The following is an 8,100-nucleotide window of genomic DNA, read 5'->3' as shown; positions in this document are numbered from 1 at the left end:
CCTGTACTAACAGCGTGACAGCCCAGTCACATGTTGTAGTTGGCTTCTGTAGATACACGTAAGTGACTGCAAGACATACTTGATCAACAGCCATACAGGTCACACTGAGGGTGGCCGTAGAAACAACTTTAACACTGTTACAAATATGCGTCACACTGTGAACCCACACCAAACAAGAATGACAAACACATTTTGGGAGAACATCCGCACCGTAACACAACAGAACAAATACCCAGAATCCCATGCAGCCCTAACTCTTCCGGGCTACAATATACACCCCCGCTACCACCAAACCCCGCCCTAACAAATCAATCAATCTCTCTCTCTCTCTCTCTCTCTCTCTCTCTCTCTCTCTCTCTCTCTCTGCAAATCGGACATGAGTCGAGATGTTAGCCCGTTCGGTGCATTATTGTGCTACCGTAACTGTAAACTCTACAGCAAGCTCCCCCTCCCCCCGTTGGCTCCAGACAGAGACGATTTTGTTAGTTGGCTCCAAAATACCCCTGCGTTAGTGGAAAAGCGGCAAATGAGTGAAAGCAACACGTTGCCATGGAGACGAGGGTTGTCTTACGTGCCTAGCTGCAGTCACACCAAGACACCTGTCCGTCAGTGATAAAGTCCCTGATAACCTGGACCAATTCAAACCGTTAGTTTTTTTTTTATTGTTTAATTTGCATTGCCTCACACAATGAACACTACATATATTTCTATATGATGCCGAATAACACTGCGGGAGCAGTCACTTTTTTGCGCTCGCTATCCCGGTACTTTCCGCCGACCGCCGTGTTGCTGTAGGGAGAAAAAGCGGAACGACACACATTGCGGAAATAACATTATTCTCCGTGCGTCGGCTAAATACAAATATATTCCACAACACCAAACATGTCTTTTTCAAAGCCTGCAGTGAAGAGAAAGGTTAGAGATGAGCAAAGACAATTCCAGTAAAAATGGGAGATGCAATATTTCTTTGTTGAGCACAGGGGCACTCCGACATGTCTTATTTGCACAGAGAAAGTTGCGGTGCACAAGAAATACAATTTGAAACGTCATTATACAACTAGACATGCTGAGGAGTATGCAAAATACCAGGGAGATGAGAGAGTTATCCGGGTTGCAAATTTTAAAACCAGTCTACTGAGGCAACAAGATTTCTTCAAGAAAGCAACCGAAACGAGCGATGCAGCAGTCAAAGCTAGCTACATGGTGAGTGAGATGGTTGCTAGGGCAGGAAAGCCATTCAAAGAAGTTGAATTCATTAAAAAAGTGCATGTTAGATTTTTTTTTAAGAAATCTTTTCTTGCGGCCCAGCCTCACCCAGTTTCTGCATCCAGTGGCCCCCAGGTATATTGAGTTTGAGACCCCTGTGTTAGAGAAAGAAACAGGCCAAGGAAATGGGCATTATAAATCCTATGTATTTATTTTTCATTGCTTTTGTTGAGAGACTTGATGGATCAACAAGACTATGTTTGTCTTTGAGGCATAATAGATTTCACTTCTTGGAAAACACCAGCAGAGGGCACAATTAATAAAAACACAACTAGTTGACTGCCTAATAAACACGCTGTAACGGAACACAGTAAAATAAAGTAGTGTGTACTGCTCAACTATCCATCCATTTTCTACCGCTTGTCCCTTTTTGGGGTCGCTGGAGCCTAGTACAACTAGTCAATTAAAAAAAATACAATGTAAAAATATAGGTCTTAAACACAGACTCTTGGCAAGTAAATGGAGTTAAGTTCTATGTGGCTAGTGATGTATTAGCATCTTAACTTTTGTAATTTGCTAGTCCGTCACCAGGATGGTGAAACTATAGTCTTCAAATAGTCACAGAAGTATATACCACTCACATTTCAGCAATGTTTTTATTGCAGTATCTCTTTTCAACAAACAACACCGTTGATATGAAAGTTGGATATACTTAAGAGTACTCAATGCACAGCTTATATAACTATTAATAGTAGCAGATTTGCTATCTTCTAAAGATGAGACAAAACAAAGCAATTATTGTTTTAATAGCTGGCAACACAACTCAATCAGTGCGTCATCGTCCAACAGGTCGCCGAGCTGTTGTCCACACATCCCGGTATGTTCTGTAAATCTCTAAACTCCTGCACGTATATTGGCATGAGACGTGCTCTTGGTCGATTCCCGTGTGTTGGCTCCCAAAGCACTAGCCTACAAGCAGGAATTTCTGGGTGTCTGTGGCAAGTTTCATCATCCTGGATGCCACCCTGTCACATAGCCTTTGCAGGCCCTCATGGGGATTATTGTTGGTAATATGCTTTGTTAATGTTCAATAGGACCACATGCCGCATTCTGGTGTTCCATCTATCAAGAGACTTCTGATGGGTGGGCATCAGGGTACAGGTTTCACAGCCAAAGAGGATCACAAGACTTCACAGTTGGTTGGAAGAAGCTAATCTTGAAGTGTCAAAGGAGTTTGGATCCCCACTCACTCGATATGCCATTCAGAGCTCTCCATGGCAGCACATTCTTCACCTTAATGTCCTGTTCTGACCCAGGGACCTAGATAATTGAAGTTGCTGACGCCTGCCAGAGCGTTACCTCCTACTGTCTTGAGAGGTGGATGAACCAGGGGGATGTTAAACTAAGTAAAGACCTTGGTTTTCTTTTAATTAAGCCAGAGACCAACCTTAGAGCATTCTGTCTTCACTCTGTATAGAGGCTTTGTACCTGTTCTACTCAGTAATGGACTTTCCAAATGTGCATAGTCCAGGACTATGACCAAAAGTCAAGAGACAAAGGAGTAGCAAGATAAATGTCCTACCTATAGATTAACATGGAATGGTAATGTCATGGTTTGTAGCTGCATGAGTGCTGTCAGCATTGGGGAGCTGTGGTTCACTCACAGAAATATTAACTACAATGTGTGATGTGAAGCAGAGCATTATCTGCTCCCTTGGGAAACTGGGCCACAGAGCTGTGTTCCCACAACAAGCCCAAACACACATCCAAGATGGCAAGCTCCTTGCTGAGGAAAGTGAAGGTGATAAAGTGGTCAAGTCTCTCTCTTCCAAACCTCAACCCAATTGAACACCTGTGGAGCGTCGTCAAGCAAGTTAGGGAGGTGGAGGAGAACAAAGTGTCTAACATCCGCCTTTGATGTATCATCATTAAGAAGTGGAAGAAGATTCGGGTAAGAACCAGTGCAGCTGTGGTTAATTCCATACCCAAGAGGATTAAGGGAATGATGTCTACTATGATGTGTATGTACTGCACTTCCGTTGCCAGCTATTTCGACAATAATGGCTGAGTGAGTGTTGAGTCATTTCCAGAGGACAGTAAATCTATGCTGCTTTACAAGCTGTACACTGACTATTGTCAGTTTTGTGCACCTTCCATTTCCCTCACATTGTCCTTTGAGAAGATAAAATGGTTGAAAAACACCAAAGCTAGCTTAGTTCTCCGCATTGTGTTCACCGCAGACATTCCATTCGAACAACAACAAAAAAAACAAAAACACTGCGGCGTCCAAGCGATGACACCAGGGAAAGGTGGCTCGTTACTTCATGTTAACTGGAAGTCACTTCCAAGCTGTACGCAGAACAACACAACAAGTAAAGCCAAGAGAATGGCAAAAATAATGAGCATAACAATGAAGACAACAATGCGCACCCAAACATTGGAGCCCGAGGAAATGTTTTCTAAAGGAGAGAACATACATTGTTTTGTGGTGCAGGATACAATATTGTGATGGAAAAACTGTGACCTGATTTAATGCTCAGTTTTACCTGAATGCATGTCCTTGTGTCCTTGCTGCAGCAAACCTCTGGTTTACCAGCTGACGGTGTTTCTTTGGTGATCACAGGACACTCAACACAATGGAATCACTGGACATGGATGAGTTAAAGGCCATTACACAGAATCTGTGCCATTTGCTTGTTGGAACTTTATCAAAATAAACATACATTGTTGTCTTTTTTCAATTCTAAATCTGATAATATACTGAACATGTTTAACAACGTTTTTTTTTTTTCATTTTTGTTACAAGTTTTCCTTTGGTGAAGAGGACTACCGTAATTTCCGGACTATAAGCCGCACCTGACTATAAGCCGCACCAGCTAAATTTAGGGGAAAATACAGATTGCTCCATATATAAGCCGCAAGGTTTTGATGTGTAATTACCGTAGTATATAGGGGTTCCTGCTACCACGGAGGGGATTGTCAGGACAGAGATGACTGTTTGGGAATGCAAAGCGTCCCATTTATTAACTATAAATCTTTCAATCATTCAATCAAACTTTCACATCTTTGACATGGCGAACAGCATTCGTGCAGAGTACAAATAATACAACGGTGCAAAGTAATACAAAGTGCTCGCATGTACGTTATCAAAATAACCAGCCTACCGGTATATGAAAAGTCAGTCTTTAATCATTGTGTCATCGTCTTCCTCCTGCGTACTAAAACCACCGAAATCCTCTTCGTCTGTGTCGGAGAAGAACAGGCCGTATATAAGCCGCACCGTTGTATAAGCCACAGGGACCAGAACGAGGGGAAAAAGTAGCGGCTTATAGTCCGGAAATTACGGTAGTTGCTTGACGGCAATGGGAACTTTGCAGTGACTGAAAATGTTATTTTAGAAATAAACAAACAACAGCAAAAAATAAAAACGCAACAGCGCTGAGAGTTCAACCCTTCAAGTCAAGGTTGCAATATCATCTCTTACTGTATACCGAAAATTAATTAAAACTGTTGGCCTTCCCATGGCCTGCAGAGCATGTGAATGATGCAACTTCCTGTGGAACATGTTACTTGTCAAATATTCCAAACATTTCTGAGAGCGTAATGTGTGTTAACTGGACTGAGTAAAAACCCAGCCACAACAACAATTATTTAATCCGATTTTTAAAAAGCTTTAACTTACATTCTTCGATGTATCATTTAATGGGTGTAACAGAAACTGATAAAAATCTTGACAACATGGAGCACTCTGCATACATAGTTCCCGCATGGCCGCTGCAATAGAGCGCAAATGAGAGCGGTGGAGTGTCGATGCCATGATCTATGTGGTGGCAAACAGCGTACAGTTAAACAAAAAATAAATAAAAGAAAAAAATTATATATATATACAGGATATTGTATATGTATATCAGTGGAGTGCCGTCAGGGCCAGCAAGGCCTTCTCTGCTGGCCTAACATAACCAGAAATCATGATCACAATTAAAGATAAAAGTAGTTTTTAATTTACTTTCCCTAAATATCTAAAAGTATTCATATTGTTAAGGTGTTTGAGCTTAATGGAGTTCTTTATGCGTGCACATGAACGACACTTTCTTCGAGTTCGATCATCAACGTCCTCTCTCCGAGGATGCTTTATTTTCTTCTTCTTCTGTTGAACACACAAATGCTGCGGTGTTAAACACTACACAGCACGAGAGCGCCCCAAGTAGAGAACATGCGCTACAACATTCAACCTCTACAATAAACACACAGAGTAAGAGCGCAGATATATACAATCTTAACACCCCCACTCGCTATTAGCTCACTGTGTTAAATCAATTTGTAAACAATATTTAAGAACATTTTCCATCATCCTGTTTTGTTAGGATTCCTCCTTCTAGTCTTTATCCCAAAATGCCAAACATATTCTGTGAAAAACATTTCAACTTATGTTTGGTAGCTGGTTTTGTCAGGATATCAGCAACCATTTGTTCTGTAGGGCAATATTCCAGTAATACCCTACCAGTAGCAACAATGTCTCTTATGAAGTGGTATTTCACATCAATGTGTTTGCATCTTTGTCTGTTAACAGGATTTTTAGTGAGTGCAATCGTACCTTGGTTATCTTCGTACACTTTTGTTGTAACATATTGATAGTTATCAAGTCCTTTTAGTAGCTGTTCAATGTAAAGACACTCCTGTATAGCTGAAGCTAACAAAATGTACTCTGCTTCACAGGTAGAAAGAGCTACTGTTGGTTGTTTTCTTGTCTTCCATGAAATGAATGAACTGCCTTCACACAAAGTTGCACAATAGCCTGATGTGCTACGTCTGTCTGTTTCATTTGATGCCCAACTTGCATCACAGTAAACTGTCAGACCGAGTCTTTCAGTTACATTCTTCTTAAAGTTAAGTCCTTGTTCTGATGTACCTTTTAGGTATCTGAATACATGTTTCACTGTATTCCAATGTTCCATAGTAGGTTCATTAAAGTGTTGAGATAGTTTACTCACAACAAAGCTTATGTCAGGTCGAGTGCATGTGGATAAGTCAATTAAACTTCCCACTGCTTCTCTGTACTGTCTTGGTTGTTTCAACTTTTCATCATTTTCTGCATAATCAAGTTTTGGTTCACAAGGAGTTTCTCTTGGTTTACAATTTTCCATATGAAACCTTTGTAAAACCTTTTTCATATATCTCTTTTGTGACATTTTGACTAGTCCATTTGTTTGTTCAAAGTCTATTCCTAAGAAATGTTTTAGGATTCCCAAATCCTTCATTTTGAATCTCTGAGTTAACATTCTTTTTACATCCTGCATTGATTTTTCACTTGAAGCAGCTAAAATAAGGTCATCTACCCAAATAATAAGTATTACCTTTTGACCATATTTTTCTCTTGTATACACACAATGATCTGCTCCATTTTGCACAAAGTCATTTTCAAATAAATGGGTGTGTAACACTGTATTCCAGTTTCTGCCCGACTGTTGGAGTCCATACAATGATTTGTTCAGTTTACATACCAGTTTTTCACCAGTGTTAGAGTTTTTCTCGTTTCCTTGTGGTTGTTCTAAATACATTTCACAGTCGATGGGTGCGTGCAGATACGCGGTCTTCACGTCCATCTGATGTAAGATTAGGTCCTCCTGTGCTGCCTTCTGCATGAGAATCCTTACACTTAACATGTCAGCTGTCGGTGAAAACGTCTCTTCGTAATCAGTTCCTGCTTTCTGGTCGTATCCTTTAGCAACAAATCTTGCCTTATATTTATCAGATCCATCTGTGTCAGTTTTGAGTGCATAAACCCACTTCGCTTTTAAAGCTCGCTTACCTGGTGGTAAGTCAGTCAACTGGAATGTGTAATTTTCCACAAGTGAGTTCATCTCCTCATCCATGGCGTTTCCCAGTGCATTGACTTGGATGATAACACGGCTTCCTGATAAGTTTCTGGAATGTCACAAACATCAACAGAAATCAACACATGTTTGTAATCTGTCCAATGAATCATCAGTCTCAAAATCTTGTAGATAAACTGGCTTTTGTTTTATCCTGAATGGATTCTTTCTGATTTCTGTTTCGGCATTTGCCGCTGACTGTTCCACATCTTCCTGCTCATTTAAATCCTCAGTTTTGTTTTCAGGTTGAACTCTGTCCTCATCCTTCTGGTCACGGTCACAGACTGCATTGTCTCTGTTTCCAATGTCATGTCCTGCGTATGGCTCTAAAGTTTGTGTCTCTCTTTCTACACTTGTTTTGGTTGCGAATCTCACCAATCTGATCTTTTGGACCTTTTCCATTTCTGGATAATATACAAGGAAGGCTGGGCTGTATTTATCATAGCCTATGAAAATGCCCTGCTCACTTTTGGAGTCTAGTTTCCCTTTTCCTTGTTTGTAACCAAAACATGTAGACCCAAACTTTTGCATTTGTGACACATTTGGTACTTTTCTTGTAAGTAACTCATATGCTGTTTTCTTTGTCCGTCTATTGTAACACCTGTTTCTAACATGAGCTGCTGTTTGAATGGCATAGTTCCACAAATAGTTTGGTAGTTTCTTTCTATCAGTAAGCATCTAGCCATGTCAAACAGTGTTCGCCATCCTCTCTCTGCTGTGCCATTTTGGTGTGGCGAATAAGGCGCTGATGTCTCATGTCTTATTTTGTTCTTTGTTAGTAACATTTGGAACTCTCTGTTTGTAAACTCAGTGCCGTTGTCTGAACGTATACACTTCACATCTCCATAGGGTGCTACATCTGCTAAGAACTTTTCTGTTGCAGCAACTGCATCACTTTTTGACTTAAGGAAATATACTAATACAGCACCTGAATAGTCATCTGTGAAACATTGTGCGTATTTGTGTCCTTCTATGCTCTCAGTTTTCATTGGGCCTGCTAGGTCTGTATGGATTAACTCCA

Source organism: Entelurus aequoreus, linkage group LG05, assembly GCF_033978785.1.
Source record: "Entelurus aequoreus isolate RoL-2023_Sb linkage group LG05, RoL_Eaeq_v1.1, whole genome shotgun sequence".
NCBI classification, from domain to species: Eukaryota; Metazoa; Chordata; class Actinopteri; order Syngnathiformes; family Syngnathidae; genus Entelurus; species Entelurus aequoreus.
This window is presented reverse-complemented; position numbering follows the sequence as displayed.